We start from the raw sequence: 21469 nt of genomic DNA, 5'->3' as shown, positions 1-21469 counted from the left end.
CTCTTTGTGCGTTTTACCACTTTTAAATTAATAAATCTGTTTACTGCGAACGCTAACAATTCTCAATTTTATTGTAATTGCTTCATAAAGTTATACTAACATTATATTTTGTTTAATTGGAGTAGAGTTATTACAAAGGATATTGCTGAACTAGTTCTAGCTTCGGTTGTTTTGAATATAAACTCCGAATTCCAATTATATAAGTGCGAAATTGAGTTTATTTCTGTCAAGTCTTTAAATTTCCCGTATCTTCAATATGTAGGTATGTATGGAGTATCTCCAGTATGGAGAAGGACATAGGATACCTTCCATCCTGGAAAAAATACTGTTTCCGAAGGACATCAACGCGGGCGAAGCCACGGGCAAATCTAGTGTTTATATATTTTGTTATATCTAATTTACTACATAAAATAAAGCAAAACAATCTTTGCGGCTTGTGCTTACGTGTGGCCGCAGGCGGCTCGGCCGAGTTGTGAAATTGAAAATATAATTACTTGAGACCATGGACCTCTTCATTATAAAATTGAACTGTCTTTTAAACGCCTACTGCATAAATTTTATTTATATTAACGCCAGCTGCCTGTCTGGCTAGCCTGGTTTCTTTATGCGATTTTTTCTGCGATAGACAGCCACAGGTTTTGCTACCCTTTTACGGCTTGCTTTACAAATTAATATTCATTTCTTTTTCGTTTCATTTATAAGCCTTGCGAGACGCAAAGGCGCTGACTTTTAAATCAAATGCTCACAAATGGTATGCTATTTAATAGTAAATCCTCTTTTCTTAACTATGAGTAAGAAATTGAGTTCAATAAAATAATATCCTCAGATTTTTAAATTCAAATTTTAATAGATAGTTTTTGTCAGGCGACAATATGATTGACTGTTTTTATTCAATAGGGAGTTCAATATGGTTATATTTTTTATTTAGATAAAATGGAGTCTAACAATGATTTATAAAATGAATTAAAAAATAATCACGAAGTAATCGGAGCTTTAATTCCAATAATGAATCAAATCTTAAGCTAAACGATATATTTTATGGTTTGTCGTATTATTTACGAAATAACCTTCGCGGTTCTTAACTGGAGCAAATATAAAAACCTTCAGGCAAAAATTTTGCAACGCATCGTGTAATATGTAAGTCAACATATATAAAGCTACACGAGAGCGATTTAGTTTATGTTAATCATTTATTGTGAACTCAATAATTTATACAATGGAGCCTTTGTGTCGTAGTATTACATTATAATTGTCGACCTTCGAAACTAATAAATTTGTCTGATCTAACAAGACTAATACGATCTGTCTAACAAACAACAAAGCTATAACTGTTTTGTTTTCTTCTCTGTAACTAAAAGTTGCATTATTATGCATTATACATTTAATTGCTTCTACATCATTTCAATATGTGTATATTTGTAATTAAATATTCTTATCTACAAATGATAAATGTAAGCATAGAGTATCTAGAAATAACCACTTTCACTGTGTTCTCGTAAATGTTGATCCTAAGACAATAGTCAACAGCTTCCGTAAGCATATGCCCTTTGGTTCCTAAAAGTCATGTCTCAGTATGTTCCAGACACAATCTGAGCAGTGTAGTCTCATCTCTCTCCACTTCATTCTCTTCAGCTTCATTGTAGGCGGTTAAGCAGAAATGAGAGATATTTCATATATTTCAATTTTTTTATATTTTATAGAAAATGTTCTTTCAATCTCGCAAACAGGATTTTACACCATGCAATACACCTCTTATCTTCTCTTCTTTTGTGGAGTCCGAGCCTTATCGAGATCAACCTCGACAAATCGTCTCCTCACGCGAACACTCTTAATTGTCCTAGTCGTCATTGTCGTGCAAGTGCCTGATCGAGCCATAGAAATATCTATGTAGGTCAGACATAATAGGCAATGCAGCAGTACCATCGACGGGGTTGTTACCAGCCTTGTCCGTGATTGGACCAGTTTTTATTTATGCTCCACTCTAAAGGTGATAGCGTGGTGCAAGCGATGAGCGTGGGCGGTCATGGCGTGATTAATCGAGTTAGCTGAACTAGATTCCTAGCAAATAAACTATCACGTATCTGAGATAAGCAAAATTTAGATTGTCAACTGTTTCGAACATGTGGTATATTGAATGATCTTCTACATGTAAAAATAGCTGGAATTAAAACCATTATCTGAACCAGCTCCTTGATTCAGTTAATCCTTGAAATATCATATACATTTTAATTCCAGATATTTTTGATAGTAGATACTTATTTTAAGTCACGGCAGGAGTCACTCCCACAAATTATAAACACGTTAAGACCCCATCACTGTCCTCTAAAATTATTGTTTAAGACATGATACGACTTAAAACGAGTTGCATAATGCTCTTCAAGTTGTCGAAGTACGAATTATGCACAATTACGTCAAGCTGTTTCTATTATGCTGCTTTCAATGTAATCAAGCAAATTGCTGCTATTGTACTCAACGTATGTACCACCTGAAACTTGCACCAAAAGGTTTAAAAGGTCGCTTAGAGCTGGTGCAAATCACTCCTATTATTGAGGTAATGAACTTTATGGATGTGGCTTTGAACTAATAGAATTTGATAGACGTGCGACCGCTGTCGCGGGTTCTGCTGTCAAGGTCGTTGTATTCTCCAATCCAAGCACTTGTGCGTCGTTAGCGAGTTGTACCTGTTGACGACCGAAATGTTCGAAATTGAACAAGAATTGAATGGATCGCTCAATTCTCAATCTATCCAGTAAATTACAGATATTGCTCGTCCCTTGGTAATGTCATCATAATATGATCGATTCTGTAGTTCACCTATAAAGACTTACATCCGCGTGTGCGAATTCTTCCTTCCCCGTATTTACTTCGGTGAATTAAGGATTTCTCAGCGTAGATATGCTACAAGGTTTACAGTGTCATGCTTTACTACTATGTATATCATGTACGTCACGTGCTGTTGCTTTTGGAAACTGCCGAGCGCATTTTAGTGCTATCTTCAATTTTAGATCTAAAGAGAATGCTGCAGATCCATCACTGATTTACGGCAATTATCTCATCACTTATAAATATAGAATTTTATTGACCAAACGATCAACTGGTTCAAAAGATTTATTCTGACTTAGGAATATTCACGTATTTTTAAATCTACCTCAAAATTTTCACTTGTTCATTGTTTATTACATATCCTTATCGAGCCGCTGTTGTTACATCTCTATAAATCTTTATTGCGCACATAAACACATCATTTCGCTTAAGTGTAATATTAGCTTTGCAGTGAACTGCGATTGTATATTTAATAGCCCCATCGGCATTGGTGAGTCTCGCCAGAGAATGGAAGGCTGCCGATCGGCGCACCTTACCGAGCGGCGATCCATGGGTACAATTTGCGCCATTCCCGCAGTCGCCGCATGCCGGCCCTTAACTATACCACCGTACATAATTAGACCAGCCCAGTGACATGCACCGGCAATACTACCTGCACAATCCATTTACATAACGTGCTCACTTGATTAATCTTTTACGCTATGGTATTCGGGCTGCGTCCAAAATAAGTCTCAGTTCAATTTATAAATGTTTTGTCATATCTTATTTAATCGTTCGTGTTTAATTTTTCGAGTTTAATATTTTGTGTGTGTCCAATAGTATTAATGTTTCTTTTTACTGGTCTTATATCAACTTATATAGACGTAGTACCTGGCTAGGCCTTATTGCAATCTCTTGGTTCTATTTAGATGTAATGTAAATCGCAAAGGGCAAAGGCGTGGCACAACATACTCCATGATCGTAAATACATCTGTTGGCGCAGCAGGTGACCTCTTAGGTGTTTTGTTTGTGAGCGGAGGCGCATATTTATTGCTTCTTACGCTCTAGCAGCTTCGTCCTAATGAATCCCGATATGAATCATCTTCGGCTTGCAGATGTAAATTGTATTTAGCTTCTTAACAGTTACAACAATTTGGAATGAGAGTTTTGAATTGTCACACAACACTTAGCGTGAGGTCCATAACGCTTTGCTGTTTTTGCTCAAAAAGATGATCAGTTTATCATAACAGCCAGAAGTCCACTACTAATAATAGCCCTCTCACGCGTCTGATTAGATACCCAGTTTAAAATAAACTCTTCAATCTCAGTAGATGATCAGATGTATTATTTAACTAGTAGAATTGACGAGCTGAACATTGCCTGCTTAGATAACATTTGTCAGGTCAGACATAATAGCATTAGTTCAGCACCTGCTTGTACAAAATCCGCGTGGGAATCGCAAGCTCGGAGCCTAAGGCGGCTGTTGCGCAAAAGGTGGCTTCTAAGTAACTTGAACATTTCGAAAACCTACTGTATCGTTTCGACTATTGTTGCACGATGAAATCGAACCAACTTATATTTACTAGTATTTCGCCGCGACTTTAGACATCGCGAACACAATATTTTTTTTTCTATAAAAATGTGAAATTTTAAATACGACTTAACAGATTTTGTTGAATGTTGACCCACGAACTTAAAAATTCTATTAACAGATCCTACATACATACATTTTACCCCTAATACATACATACATTCATACAAAAAAAATATTGCTCCAAGTCGATTTGTAGACCTCGCTCGCTCAATTATCTTCTTGCTTGTTTCCTGATTAGTGAATTGTAGTGTCTCACAGTATGTCACAATAATTCATTACTTGCAATGCAAGCATTTGCTTAATCTTTACGAGAGCCCACAATTAATCAATGTAAGCAATGCTAATAGTTACATGACTATTCATTCTTGCTTTGTTTTGATATGTAATTTCAGATGAATATTGCTTGCTATTGCTTTCCTCGTGTTATTTTGAAAGTGTTACCTTGTTAGGACATGATGGATTACACTAAGATTTTTTAGTAGTACATTGTAACACTTGGTTGGCGCCAACAAGCTTCAAAATTATTTGCGATTACTATATTAGACAAACAGCTGGTAACGGTGACCATTGTTTGCACAAAATAGTTGACTTGCGGACTTAAGACGAAACGAGAACTCCGTGAACTACAAAAACAAATTCGGGACTATGAAGCGTAAAAGTGAAAACTTGTCATTTGTTTTTCTTGCTCATGCCGCTCAACTTTTCGGTTTTCGGCAATTTGTTGCAATTGCGGTTGTGGTTGTTATTATGTATTTGAGATGTGTGGTTTTAAAATGTGATGAATCAAGCATACGTTTATATACTGTATATACATAAATGGTATATATATTTTGGTACCTTGAAAAAACATGTACGGGTGCCATAGTAATCTTTTGCAAAAAATATCTATACATGACATAATAAAAAATATATTGGGTATTCCAACCAATATTTATGTTGCGTGGAATATCACAAAAGGTAATTACGACTGTGAGTTTTCTGCTTAAATCGAAAATATCACATATTGTTTGAATTATCCCATGGCATGCACCAGCTTTTGTCCGAATGACGTGAATACCTGTCCTGCTCTAAACGGCGTGGACAGCGTCATGGGTGAAAGGGACAGAGACTGTGTCAGTGGGCGCAGGTGAACGTCCGGCACACATTCGCTTATCAGACGCAGACCGGTAGTGTCGTCCCAGTACACCTGTCGATTTCTGTATCGATTTATTGTGGACACGATTCTTATAGATATATAAAAGCTCTTACAATAAAATAACAACTAACTTATTAAGCAGTTTGCTTACTTTTGTGATATATTAAATCGTCTACTACCGGTCGTGCGACCTTAAGAACTTTAATTAGAGCATTAAAATTACAGCACAAAACCCTTTATCGATGTTTTCTGTTACTCATTCAATTAAGATAACTATATAGTTCATTGCAATCTTGATTGCGGAGTTTATATATCGCAGAACGTTAAATGAGTTTTACCCGTGACTTTATCACGACACTGCTAATGCTTGTTTTGTAAGCTGACACGATACTTTAATATCATCATCTGCAATTATCTACAATTCGTTTTATTGCAAATATATCGCTAAAATCCTCAGGCGAAGCCAATCTAATAATGAAAAACCTCGATGTTTGAAACAAGTTTGATTTAATACTGGAGTTTTGTCATCTCAGAACTATTAAATGTAATTGAATCTGCGGAGTAGCACGTTCGAACCAATCTAACCTCTCACGAAGCTATGTGCCGCAACACCGAAGACTATTCCAACTTAGATTTCGCAATGAATATTACGATTTCGAGTTTCCACTGCTCGATTGCTTAATCGAAGGATCTATCATTTGCACTGATATAATAAGTATAAGATTTCGTAGGTGCGGCTCAATGTGCGTCACAATATAAGCACAGTTTCAAATTTCGCATTGCAATTAAAAAATGTAAAAAAAAAATGATATGTTTGCTCTAGAAACTTTAACTCCATAAGGAAACCTTTATCTCTTAGTTATATATTTAGCAGTATTCAATTATACCCACCTCTAATTACGTTATGTTTCATATCGAGACAAAGTGTCTAGTGTTATTAAAAATTAGCAAAATTGCATACCAGGAGGCCTTTTATGAATACTTGCCTCATTCATAATAGATAAATGAAATTTTATTGTTGAAGACCATTATTTTTCTGGCCCTGTAATTGGCTTTATAATCGCAGAGTTCTAATTGCGTCCCGGGTCGGTACCTGGAATCGATAATTAAACTGGTTCTCTTTTTTTTCAGGTACGTATCTCCCTGCGGTTGGTCGTGGACTCGTGGCTTGACCGCTTTAGAAGGATCGTTTATTCGGGTTAGTATAAGCACTAAGAATGTTTGATTGGAGATCATAAGGTAAGCGTTACCAAGATTTATTTCAAAAAGTGTTATTTATATGGGAGACGTTATTTTGTATTACCTTTTAATGTTTCATGAAATGATTAATTTACTGTAATTATTAGGCTCTCATTGAAATTTGAGGGTGTAAAAACAACGTTACTCAAAATTAAGGTCTGCTGAAATAATTGAAATATATTGCAGCATGCAGTATTTGCTAATGATACTAAATTCAGAAGCTTTATTTCAATAAGATATGTATGTCGAACATTAGCCTTGTAGCATATATTACTTGCGACCTCGTTATCGATATAAGTTCGGCGAGCAAGCTGCACGAATACCTTACAATGTATTATTATTACATATATTTTTTTATATACTTACAATGGGGAGTTTTAATGTTTTTAATTGGTGTTGGCAAACAATATTATCCTTTAACATATTGACCGTATATAGATGAATGATAAGTAATCTAATACTACCGACATCTGAAGGATCTTTGGATTTGTCTTAGTTCTGTATGAAATCTGTTATCGTTATTTGAATAGCTACTACATTATCCTCCGACAGCGATTTTCACATATTTTGTAATTTGTTAAGAAGCTGGTTAGCAAAATAATTTTATTTTGTAATTCATGTACTGTGCAGTCAATTGCATCGACCTCCCTAAATTTATTGCAAATTCACCCCTATTACCGCGTTAAATACATTAAGTGCCGCATAAGTTACCTAGCATGGATCTTTATGCCTGTCGGCTATACATACGTGACTATTTGTTTAAACTTAGACTATTTGTTTACGTCGACTCATATTCAATGCCTTTATATTTGTTAAAGGCGCTAAGCTTATTATGTTTATTGTAAGTTAAAATAATAAATCCACCTTGACCCTGGTGTAGCGGCCACATGTCGGGCGCCAACCAGACTATAACTTGGAGCCAAGGGCGTCCAAACATGACGTTGCGTTGTCGGTTGTTGATATGGCCATTTCTTTACACAAGAATAAAGTTGCTATCGATATTATTACATAGACATTTTGGTAAATATTGTTAGAGATAAATTATAAATAAATAAATAAATATAATTTTATTAGGACAAATCACACAGATTTCGCTAGCCCCAAAGTAAGTTCGAGACTTGTGTTATGGGATACTAACTCTAACGATACTATACAAATACATTATAGATAAACATCCAAGATCAGAAAAAGATCATTTTCCATCATGACCCGACCGAGAATCGAACCCGGGACCTCTCGGTTCAGAGGCAAGCACTTTACCACTGCGCCATCGAGATCGTCAATTATAAAAGCTGTGAAGATCCTATAAAAGTTTAAAAATTAAACCGCTGGACATGCCTGCTGAAAAACATTATTACATTACAATCTGGTGCCTCAAACTTATAATGTCCTAACCATATTGCAAAATGCTTTTCGCGAGATTCAGAAAATTCAAACACATACTGATATATAGGCGTAATGGTCCAAAATATATTAAAAATCGTTCAAAAATAACACGGCCATAAGTTTATATCAAGTCAGTATAGAGTACTTTATAATGTCACAAGCCACAAAAAGCGAACGACGCATGGGAGCGTCTATAATTGTCGATTGTTCAGTATCCGAGTGCGTCGTAAACTGCCCTGTCTCAGTGTCAATTGGAGCCAATAGTGAACAGGACTTATTGATAAGTGAGGGCAGTACATTTACATGTGCGGTTCGATTTATACGCTTGTGCTCTTTTGTGGAATTGGGTCTTAAATTGTTCACTTTTTCTTTATAGCGTCTTGGGTATTCTTCACGGTTCCATGTTTGTATCGTAGCCAATGTTTAGTAGACAGAACTTATTCTGTTGGTTTATTTGGATTCGATGTAGTACACTTTTATCCATTTATTCTTTAACCTATTTTCATATGCTTTCTAATATTTCATTGTATTGCTGCTGCCCGTCACCTCTATCCAATTTTCTATCAAAGTCTATTGTAATCTTATTTTTTTTCTTTGTTATCTTTATTATAACATGGTGTGGTACCTGTGTGTTAGCGTGTGTTATGTGTTACCTACAAGTGAACGAAATCAATACATGTATTCATTATTTTGATGAGTAACCATTTATTTGAACATTTGGTTGTCAGTCACTTGTCTGAAAATATAATTATCCCATTAAGCTTACCATGTTGCTAGTTCTTTATATAGCGACTATGCAATGAACAAGATGCGACTTTTTTTTGCACTATATTATTGATATGTGTGTAAGTTTTCAACCGTATATCGTTAACAGTGTAAAATTCCCAAGATCTAACGTAATGTCTAAACATCACTTATAAGGTGTTGATCATCAAGATTCAGCAAGCTATCTCCAAAGGCTAGAGCAGCCTCGGTGTCCAAATGTGGCAACTTTACGATATATACGCAGTACACAAACGAGCGTGTGTTTATGATCCTCGCGACTTGGTTAGTTAGCAGCTTGGGTTAGTACATTGATTCCATTTGACCGAAACCGTGCCACGTTCGAACATTGTCTTCGCCGCGCCGTCCTTCTCGGGTGGTACCGGTTGCATTTACATAATATGAAGAGCCTCGCATTGTTTACCCATTGTTTACTAATGGCCGAGTGTTGTCGCAAAACAATCCGTTAAAATTTTTAACATACCCCCAACGAGGACTCGATAGGTAGAACTTTTCGTTACCAGATTAATCAAGATTTGTAGAAGAATTTATTTAATTCCCCAAGCCTGTTTTCGCTTAATCGATTAGATTATGGCCGTCGAATAGAGGTTAATAGCATACTCATACTAGGGCAAAAAGTATAGCGGCAAATAACCTAGGGTTCGTGCGAGCATTCATTGTAGTCGTCAACTAGTTTTTTAGTACAAATTCCACCATATTTATGATCTTCCACATTCTTGCAACGTAGCCTGCTGGGCACAATTCATCTGTATTCACCAAAGGATGTGTTCTAGTTACTTCATCAAAGCAAATACTTGTCTCTTTGTTACAATTCCTAGAACATAATGTTATTTTTTATTATAGGTATATGTTTCTAACTTCCAAGCTATTATTACATTGAGTATATTCCATATAATTCATTTATTTATGTACACATAAATAACACAGGAAACATTACATTAGTACATTATTATTTTCCCATTTAATAAAGCACTGTACAAATATTTGTTAACTCTGTATGACGCACACATAAAACAATTTTGTTTATTGGAGCTATTTATTTATGGTTGCCATTGATTATATCGAATTGAATGTTGCATTTACATTATTCATTTGTAGCTGTCTTTGTAATGTTCAATGATTCAATTCAAAATATTGATGCGGTCAGTCTGACGTAGCCATTGTGATTGGATTATTGGTATACGACACACTCTTGGCTAGTACATTACTAACAAACCTCAACAATGAATCTGCTATTTATAAATTACAAATAAGTACTCTGACCTGAAGTGGACGATTTAATATGTTATTGTAATCTTTCTGATTCTCAACAAATATCTGCAGCAGTTCTTGTTTCATGACTAGGCAATCTTATAACTTATAAAGATATTGCAATTAGTATCAAGTTCCGTCTTACATCGAAATCTTGTGTATTACACATAAATTACCTTTTTTAAGATTATCTTAGCTTTATATATTATATCAAGTGCAACATTTGTTGCATTCATTGCACGTTTTTAGATGCTGTACCTAACAGTGACTTTCACTGTCACTATCATCTTACTAAACTAACTAAGTAATGCCTTGGTTAGTGAGTTAGTTCAGTAGGAGGATAATAATGTGTATATTGATATATAACATAATGATAATATTATGTGTACACATAATGATGTATATTATGTGTGTTTTATTCCACTTAATGACCATGATCCTCGGCTATGAGGAATAGGACTGAAAGAGGAGGATGTTCCTACTAAAAATCAAGGACAAACTTATTAACATCTAATTAATAGTCACTGTGACATAGAATACAAATTATAATGTTATTGTCTTATTATAATTATCTTAGCAGGCGACCGATAAAAACGTGCTTTGACATTTATATATATTAACATTTATATGTATTAACATTTATTAATTTAATTTATATTTTGGTAATCAGATTGCATTCTGCAAACAGATTAATAAAGTGAATAAATCATCAGAAAATATTGCTAACAAACATTACAAATAAGTTTGTTTCATGTAATTCGTCACATATTATTAGTAATAGGTTTGTAATAGTTACGATGGCAGTATAGCTGTTGTTAATGTGTTTATCGTGTGTAATTTGGTCGAATTACAAACCTCGTATGGTCGAAGCAATGATGGACATGCGATGTCCTTGCGCATGTACTACCTATAATATTTAAACTTACCAGCCGTCGCGGTCTATCTAGACGACAGTAGCGGCCTTATTTTAATATTATATATGATATTATTTTTATGTTCAATTGTTAATTTGACCTGTGGTAATTCGTAGATTGATGATGATGACGGATGATGATTATTGCGTCTTAAGTATTGAGTTATATTGTTAGCATAACAGCCTCATATTTGGCGATAATTAAGTCGATTATGATCATTTATTTATAGGCGTAGGCAACTGTATCCATAAATATACTATAAATAAAATATTGAGCCAGTAATTTTAAATCACGTATAAGTAAATTAATTTTATGTACAGTCAACCCCACATCAATTTACCTACCAAGCATCCATATGCGGCCGTAATAGCGACTTTTGACTGAAATATTTCAACCCATAGATTCTTAACGTCCCATAAACTTAAGCCTTCATACGCACATGCAAATCGTTGCAAATAATTACAATTACTTACCTGCTAGCGATTTCAATTACATTTTTTTTTGTCGTACACGAAAGCGATGTGTTTATGTGCTGTCGTGTTTAATTTATATTCCAATGTATCAAATAAGTTCATGTAGAAAAATTTACTGCATTTCAAATAGGTCGCTCCTCCTGTAATTAAAATGTCACTGTAAAATGTGGTTCACTAAGCGAGTGCACGCAAGATTTAAAAGATGCGATGGCACCACACACATCTTGGCTTATACTTAATTCTTTCTTTGAAGCCTCAGTTCTACATATATTTCTATTTTTCCAAAATGTGATAACAGTAATTTGATTTAAACTTAAGAGACATGTTACTATTTATACAGACTTTTCCGTTTGACGGCCTAAAGACGGTTCCCGAAGTAGAATACGAAACGTCAGCGAAACCGATTTAAATAACAAATCAGTATTCCCATATAAATAGAAACACGTGATAACCGTATTTGAATTACAAATAATTCTAATACGTTATGAAATTGTATGTAACGCATGTAGATTTAGTAATATTTTTCCTTCGTCCACATTAAAACCTGTAAAGCTGTCACAGCATGTGACAACGGCTATTTCTTCCAGCCGTTGACCTCAGATGGTCTTTATAAAATAGTCTCTAGAATATGACGAGACTTATCGTTCATTGTATATATAGAATGGCTTGGGAAAAAATCCTTATTGTGAGTACGCACTTGTGCAAGACAATTTGCCAAAATACACAGCTATTTATTTTGCTGTTGTTTTCTTTCAATTCTAGATCCACGAGAAAAAACGTGGCGACCATTACTGTAACATTGTTATTTACAATTACTGAACAGACCCCGTGAATCACTTTATCATGAAAGTCCAAACTTTCTAAGAATAATTTGCAGTAATGTTAACTTCCCTAGATACCACAGAACCTTATATATTTTTATTTTTCCATATAGATTTCTAAGGAAAACATATTGTGGAATTCTGCACAGTAGGTAGACTATTAAGTTCACTAGTTCACTGGTGTGTGTTTACTATTAGTAGACAGCGGTATTCCTAGGGAAGAATAAAATTGCCACCAGTGTTAAATAGTAAGAAAATAATTTCTCGATCGACCTATAAGAAAGAAAACTAGTCATATAATTTTTAATTCATGTTTATTTCGAACAAAAACTTATCTGTACTCATGAAATATTTATGATGATATACTTACCAGCTACACCCTATACAGCCGTAGTTTGATCCACCCTCAGCAAACACTATGTGGATTGTTGTACCTATCTACATTCCACATAGCCTCCTTCCTATACCTAGCTTGGCAAGCGTAACACTGTTTGCACGGTTAAGGTCCAGCAGACAACATACATACACGGCAGTTTAAACAAAATACACTTACCCTTACCCTACCCCAGTTAACCCTTGCACAGCATTTAATAATGTATGTACTATTATCGAACCGTTTTTCTAGACAGGAGGAAAAACACGCGCTCGTTTCCTCGTACAGGACAAATGTATAATCAAGATATGGTATACTAACAAATTTTACATGGTGTACCTACTCTGTTCCTCGAAATGTTGGCTTGTATGTACGTGCTTTAACATTTTTATTTTCGAGTTGTATGAGGATAATGAGGTTGTACACCACATCACATTTATGTTACATTGAGCCTAAAGTTACCTTTGTTTTTTAGGGTTGATGGACGCAACAACCCTAAAAAACAATGGTCTTTAATGACGATTAAAGTACGTCATGTGTAAAATAATACACCTAATAAAATAATTACCTACACTTCACTTTTGATCAAAGCGTGAAAACTTTACATAATTTCATCTCATATCAAAATTATCATTTAATTATCTAAGATATTAAGTACTGTACTCCTTTGATCGTATTAAATTTTACTCTAATGGAATTTCAGAGATTAGTTCAAAGGTATTTGATTCTGAATTTGGGTCGGCCCTTGATTGAACAAGAACTATAGTTTCATTCGTGTAAGGTCTGTACGGTCGGTTAATGCTTGTTTCGATCTACACTACGGCAACAGTGGCAATTTTGCAATTCATTTGAGTAGGTTTTTCTGCTGTTGGCTGTACAATGTACGAATATAATTGACCCACATTACCGCATGTGTCGCTCGGTAATTGATTATATTATTAGCCACACTCGAAGATCTTGGTGGGATTGACCTATGCATGGTTTACTTTAGGTGCCAGTAATTTATTATGATTTCAAGTCGGCAGACCTTAGGGTAGTCTGTACGTGTTGTTTTCATTTTAAAAACTCTATTTTCTACCGACTACGTGTAATCTAATCGAGAGCAGCGTATCTTATTTCCACTAATATGATACGGACACAAACTTTAAATGTATGTAACTAAAAAGTCCTCAAGAATATTATGCATAATTTCGTATAGATTACTACACGTATAAAAAAAACATCGTGAGGAAACCTGCACACTTGTTGATTATTAACTTGTGTGTGAAATGGAGAAGGCAATGGCAAACCACTTCATTAATAATGCCAAGAAAGTTGTTACGTGTGTTTCATTCCATGTAATGACCACGACCCTCAGTCGTGAGGAATTCGACTATGAAGAACTACACGTATCAAACAGTAATTGGAAATGTTGATAAGTAAGCTGAATTAAATTTTATTGGTATGCCTATTACTATTTTACCGTGATTCATGATCGCAAATAAATTATTTATCAGTAATTTCAAAAAGACATATTTCGGACAGACCGTTACACGCCGTCGACTGGGCCCCGAACTGGTTCAAATCTGAGGAATCCGATATTAACAGAATAACATGTTTATGAATTTATGGTAATTATTGCATTTATATTTATTTTTTGCATTCCGAAAGTGAAGAAAGTCTTTATGTGCCTGTATGATGAGAGAAATAAAACTAAAACTTATGAAGAAATTAAAAGTAAAAACAAATACATTTGCTCGAAAAAAGATAAATAATCTCACATTATGCAAACATAGTAATTAGTTCAAATGGTTTTTGTTTTCCGACTTTTTGAGTCAAGAATTCTCGATCAGTGTTATGAATTTTTTTTATTGTACAATAACAAATTGCTTCCACTGGTAATATTTATAAAATTTCTGAAACGATCAGAATAATCTTTTCTTGTGAATGAATGCAAGTAAACATAATTCATGAAGTTGATTCTCACCAGTCTGTGTTTTTACTACATTCAAAATGTAATTGTATCAGTGTTGGGTTAACTACCGATACTAAGTCAACACCAATCATGTTTGTATCTTTCGGCCCTGGCCTTGGCGTCATATTCAATATGAACACCTGTACATATTTGTTGTTAGTTATTATTTTCTGTTTTCGTTAGTATAGTTCCTTGGTTATTTATGTTGTCATCATTAGTTTTACTATGTTTTACTGTGTTCAATAATCATCAAGTTTATATTGTTTTAAACAATTCCTTATGTAATATTTTAGAACAACAAAGTAATGGTCTCAATTTCTTTGTTTTTTCAAAATTGCGATTGTGTCACATAATTGCAAAATGAGTGGTATAATCCACAGCATTTAATTCTGACCTTACAGCCACAGATTAAATCTAGAATATCATGCCGCAATCGAGAATATAATGTTTATATGATACGTACATTATCATGGTTGGAAACCTTCCAAAAACAGTCTTGGGATCTACGTCTTGCCGAGACGTCGAGACGCACGGGCTGCGACCTTTTTCGTTATTTACGCTAGGATATCCTCTTGTTTTCTACTACCAATGTAATTTAATCCAAATAGCTCGATCATTTGGAATCTTTCGCATGCGTTAGGTCAATAAGTTGACATAGCGCTAATGCAGTAGTTGATTCTAGTGCTTGGGGTCAATGAGATCAGGATCACAAAAATTACTCCTCATTAATCATCTTGGGACTTAAGTAAAAGTGTCGTCCATCTAGAACTGGAAACTGGAATTCTGTTATGAGGTAAAGATAGGATACTAGAAAAGTTACCGATAGTTTTCACTTTGTTGAATCACATATTAAATGTCGTGGTTAATATTATTCAAAGCAATGCTATAATATAAAACGGTAAATGAAACCTCAGACTACAATTTCAGAATAAATAAAATTCATTACTAGTTCCTTCGTAAAATTAACTCTATTTCCATCCAACTCCTAGTTCCAGAAATAGAATAAATTTGGGTTGAGTCAGTAAATCTTCGTAGATCTAACAAACAATGTAAGTATATATCTACTCATACGTGGTATAGAGGTTCGACCTTTGAGTTGAAATAGAGTCGGACAAATACTATTGCAAATTATGGCGCATTTTCACACGGTACGCGTCATTACGTCGAACCAAAATATGGATATTAAATTCTCACCTTGACATATATTATGCATGTAGTTTGGCACGTTATGTTTTGGTCTGTATCCATGTTCAACATTTTAAATTACTCCCATTAAGAATATAAAAATGATGTCGACTTATCATGATTGCCTCGTTTTTTTCTTCTTTTTTTATTACAACTTCTACTTGCTTTTTTGTAACTTTTGTTTATATATGAGAAGGTGCGGCTTCTTTGTGGCAATCGTTATTACATTTCTTGTTTTTTCCTAGTAGAGATTTAATTCCAGAGGCTCATTTTATTAATCATCTAGATAAGTAGCGTGCTGATAAAAGATCTATGAATAATAGCCGAACCGCGCTCACATTTCACGTGTCTGGCCAGTTTCGTTTTTCGAGCTAACAATCAAATTTAATACTATCTACTTTAGTGGTCATTGTGGTATCCTCATAAGATTCATGCAATCGTTTAATCTTTCAAAGAGTATTTTTATCAATCAGCGTACTAAAACCTCTTGAATATTTATCAAAACACATTCAATCATCACAGTCTAGTCATTATTTATTTCAATATATCATTAAACATATTTAGTCCCCGTAATAACATTACGTAGAAAATTTAACTTTAAACGTTCATTTCAAATTAATTCTGAATGCTAATTTGTTTCAATATTAATATCGTATTATCACGGGGCCGAATCAGACCAAACTAGTTTTTATATCCAATGAAGCGTGTTAATTTAAACCGAACGCAAGTATTGATATCAATATCTATATCTGAAGCAAAGATCCTTTGTGTGTTCTCGGATTGGGTATTTTAATATGTATCTGAGTTGGGAACAAGGATGTCAGCCGAAAGGTCAGTCGGTTGAGGAGACCGGTCAGCCTTGAATAGCGTAATTCACTTTCGTACTCGAAAAGGCCCTTCGCGTGGCCTCATTTCTCGACAGGCCCGCTTTGTTCAACATGCCCTTGATTTCAGAGGTTTTGGTAATATTGTGGGCAGTTTCCATATTTATAATTACGTAGTAGTAGTAATTATCACGTACTGAAAACAAATTAAAATCGGCTCTTAAATTATAAATAAATAAATATATTAGACAAATCACACAGATTGAGCTAGCCCCAAAGTAAGTTCGAGACGAGGATCCGGGGATCGAACCCGGGATCTCTCATTGCAGTGGCAAGAACTTTAACCACTGCGCCACCGAGGTCGTTACAACCAAAATTTGTCTTATTTTAACAAACTTTATATTTATTATATCGCTTTATTTATCACAATATGTCTTAGTGTGATAGGGACCACCAAGCAAAAGCCATTTTACTCACTCTCACTATAATTATAATATTTTCAATACTTATGGGAAATATCCCATAATTATTGAACGATGAAATGGCTAATAAGCCATTGAGACACCTGTCCCGCTTTAAGTGCTCTACTGTAATTTTCGACAGATATAGAAAATAAAACCTGTAAATATATATAGAACACGTTATAAACATATTTACATGTAATACACATTCCCGGACATTTAACCATGAAACCAGTCAAACTAGCTCCATTTTCTGTCAGACCTTTAGTGGAATATCAACAAAGAAAATAAATGCAAAAAACAAAATTTACACTATGTTTGATCGATTCTTATCAAACAAGCGTCAATATTTTTGTTTTGTTTCCTGATTTATTTCTATGAGAGTTTTCTGATATTCTGCTGCTTACAGTTACTAACGTTTCCAATAATTACTATTATGTGTTCATTAAGAATTCTGGTGCTACATCTGTACAAGAATTCTAAGTTAAATAATTCTTAATTATTTTCTTCGCTTAAGACATTCTTCTGGAAGACACTTCACAAGAAGACATTCTTCTGGATTTCCAAAGATCAATTGTTTTTTATTAAAACATTTTATTCAACAATTGCCATAATCTTTAGTGAAACCGTAATTTATGGCAAACTTAGCAAATTTTTCAACGCCACGAATAAAATGGCAGTGTAACATTTTGATATTAATAATTACCATTTCCTTGATAACTTGTAACACTAGTGACACTGCAAGTTGTAAAATTATCATGAATATTTACATAATATACATTTCCTACTAAATATAAATGTTTTTATGACAAGGCGAAGGTAAAGGATACGATAAAATAGGTGTAAAAGTTACTGTGATGGCTCAGGGTCTCAAAGAAGATCTTGGCAGTTAATTAAACTTTCCACTTTTCCTGTCCAGCGTAATTTTATTCGAGACGACTATCTATCTGTATCTCATCCAGTGCTCATTGGTTTGCTATTCAATTGTCCATGCTGTTATTGTTTTCCTGCTAAATTCAATACTCATTTTTTGCTTATATTATTTCATTTCAATATTTATTCATTGACATCTTGTAGAGTGTAAGTCTTTAAGGATAAATAATAAATGTATAGTTGTTTACTAGATTTATACGTCCCGTTTACACCATCCCACGCCAAATGTATGGTTCAAAGCGTTTCATATACGCATTTTCCAACTGAATTACTAACATTTAATTTAAAGGACCCTAGACTTAGGCACACGCGCCGTTGTGCATGACGAGCACACATCCAAGGTCGTGAAAGCATTTGTGTTGTCGTTGGTCCTAACAATATTATCAACACGAAAATTTTAAGTGAGAACAATATTGAAATTCATAACATAGTACTGTGCAATGTGAGGGAAAACCACACGTTCGAAAGAAAACTGCGACTACATAGCTTATATTGAAAAGTTAAAATATTAACTTTGATTTATGTATAGTATGCCATTTTTTCATTTCCATACATAATAAATTGTATCATTCCAATCCATAGCCAGATCACGAAGCCAACACATCTAAGCAAATGACGTTGTTGGTGTGATATCGACATCTTTACTGTTCATATACATTTTAACGTGTTTTAAAATACCATCACTTGAAGGTAATATAAAATTCATTGATAAAATTTCTAATGACAATTTTTAGTACTAGCTAAGGCGTTGTAAACGTATTTTATGTATTTTTGTTTAGTGCTCTCTCACTATTTACCTAAGTCTCCATAGAAATTTTACAATTTATATTCAATTTTAATCATGTGATTAGCAAGCAAATGTCCTTGTTGTTTATTATAGGTAAAAAGTTAGAAACCAATATAATGAGATTAATAAATATCATAGTAATAGGTTATGTGACCTAGGAGTAAACACTAGCAAAGGCTATATAATTCCAAATGAAATTCAAATTCCCTCTATAAAATTACCAGTAACGTTTCAGACGTAAATCTAATATTTATTGCTTAGCATTACACCCAGCGTAATAAGATCTGCATCGTAAAACTGGTAGCTCCTAAATATTCTGATAAACCTGTTTGATGTTTCATGCCCTAATATAATGTTAAAAGTTAGACGTTAAATACATCGTTGACAGTAAGACCTTATTTTGTGCAGGGCTCTGCCTTAAAATGGGTAATCATATACTATTATGGCATGTAATGTAAAGTATCAAATGTGGTCACGTTCTAAATAATTCAGATGTATTATATTTCATAGCATTTGTCCTCTATTCACGGCAGCGCTTCTGTGCATGTATCATCGTGGAATTGTGCAACCAGATGTGCTGAGGCAGGCCGTGTGCCTGTTCACAGGAGATTACCCAACCAGTTTCAGTCGCAGTCGATTTCCTAAGCCTGCAATGCGGCGTGAGGTTTTTGCCATCCGTTCGGGTTGCTAGAACTATGAAGCCGAGTAGTGAAAGTGTGGCTTTGATTACGAAACAACTGACGTCCCCGAACGCATGGGAATACTATCGTTTATATGTTGGAGCCAGTATTAAATGACCGACAAATCTCCCCGACTTCTCTCCTTCATAATATTCCATAGTTCATGCCAGTAATGGAGTTTTTACAGAACTGAATAAGTTATGTCTACTTTGACACTAAATCTATTTGGACAACAAATTTTTTGATCGATGATTTTAAACAGATGTGGTGAAATTGGTGTGCCGTTGGTCCATTTTCAAAGGGCGATGTGGCGAGCGCATCGGACCGCGGTTCCTGTGACATGCCCCTCGGTCGATGTCTACATGCATTCACGTTGCATACCTCTTTCTAAATACTGGCATGAAGCTATGTGCGTATGGAAAAAATTGGATTTCAAGCAGTGATAATTATTTACCACTGCTGTTTCACAGAAACATAATTAATAACCTGGACGGACTCGTACTTACAAATATTACATACGAATTCTCCATCGTAACTCATTATTAAGGGTCGAAGGATAATATTCCACGAAACACAAATGACTGTTAATGTTCTTAAACGGATTATGATTGGCCTGGTGATTTGGGTTCGAGCAGTAACGTTATGACCTAACATCTTACATAATATCGTTATAATTGCGATCATCATTCAGGTTATTTAGTTTTCTTCTTTCAAATTCAGTGTACCGTTCCCGGGCACGAACGTTTTATCACAGTTTGAAAATGACTTTGGGCTTCTTGAACTTTTGATACTTATTACGCCTAATCTGCTGTGCGTTTAATTGCATAATTTGTGTATGTCGCATACCTGTGTGGCGTTTTTTGCGCTAAAGCTCGTTGTCTTGTGCAAAAAGTGAAAAACTGCTATTAAAACTGGCGGCCTGCCAGAAGATACTTAATGCCGCGGTGCTAATCAGGAGCTTTTTCGAATCTTTTTTTTTTCTTATACATAAAACTACTAATGAATTATACATTATACTATGTATAATTAATCTACCCAAGCCACACCTATCTTCACTCATATCGTTTTAGGCTGACTGTACATATAAATGAAATATATTCAAATGACAGAAAAAATATTTTACAACTGATCTGCGATTCCAAGGTCAAATGCTAATTTGTCTGGGTCGGCATTACATATTTACTATCCTATACTCTTTAAAATATATTTGAACAGACGTAATGAACTCGATGCCTTATCTCGTTGGACCAGTTCTTGAATATTTAATTTTACTACGATATCCTTTAACATGTAAATCGTATCAGTAGGTGGCCTCTTTTAGTTATTTTTAGAATAAGTTGCTATAACCTCAGAGGCAAAATTCTACTTGTGGGTTTGAAAATAAAAAAATAATCCGAGTTAACTGTGCTTTCCTTTTTATCATACATTTTTTATCATTATTTTATATTACTGAGCAAGCAGACATGCGGCCCATCTGATGGGTGTGTCACACGCGCGAGTCGGTGTCACGCCCTATTAGAAGAACTCCATGCCTTTGGGGAAAATCATGGCATAGCTCGTTGCACAATATCAGATTCTTAAAATCCTTAGTCTTTTGTCTGTTGTCTATAAAATTACTAAATCATGTTCGTTCGTAACCTCCTGCTATTTAATAAATAAATCTCTGTGATTAGAAAATAGAAAATTCAAAACGTATATATCAAAAATATTTATATGTTGTAAAATTTATTACCAAAACTTTTCTATTGCCTTAGGCAGCTATATTCACTAGCTATTGCACCATCCCGTTATCAAAACAAACCTCCTACCTTTTATCGGATTATCAACAATTAGTGCCTTTGTCTGATATCCAAATAAGTACAGTACTAAATAAA

At 34.5% G+C, this 21469-nt stretch overlaps 1 protein-coding gene across 2 annotated transcripts in view; it reads left to right on the top strand.

The window, feature by feature from the left end:
* Positions 1–21469, top strand: part of twin — a 137288-nt gene that overhangs the window by 58773 nt on the left and 57046 nt on the right. Inside the window, exon 1 of one of the 2 annotated variants that reach the window (XM_064436142.1) lies at positions 6710–6729. The exons of the other annotated variant lie outside the window; for it this stretch is intronic. The gene's annotated coding sequence lies outside the window, so the exon portion shown is untranslated. Of the gene's footprint in view, positions 1–6709; positions 6730–21469 lie in introns of those variants that run through there. 2 annotated transcript variants of the gene reach the window in all.

This window comes from Plodia interpunctella, chromosome 9 (assembly GCF_027563975.2).
Source record: "Plodia interpunctella isolate USDA-ARS_2022_Savannah chromosome 9, ilPloInte3.2, whole genome shotgun sequence".
Classification (NCBI taxonomy): domain Eukaryota; kingdom Metazoa; phylum Arthropoda; class Insecta; order Lepidoptera; family Pyralidae; genus Plodia; species Plodia interpunctella.
Note: the sequence above shows the minus strand (reverse complement) of the source record. Positions and strands in the feature narration are given on the sequence as shown.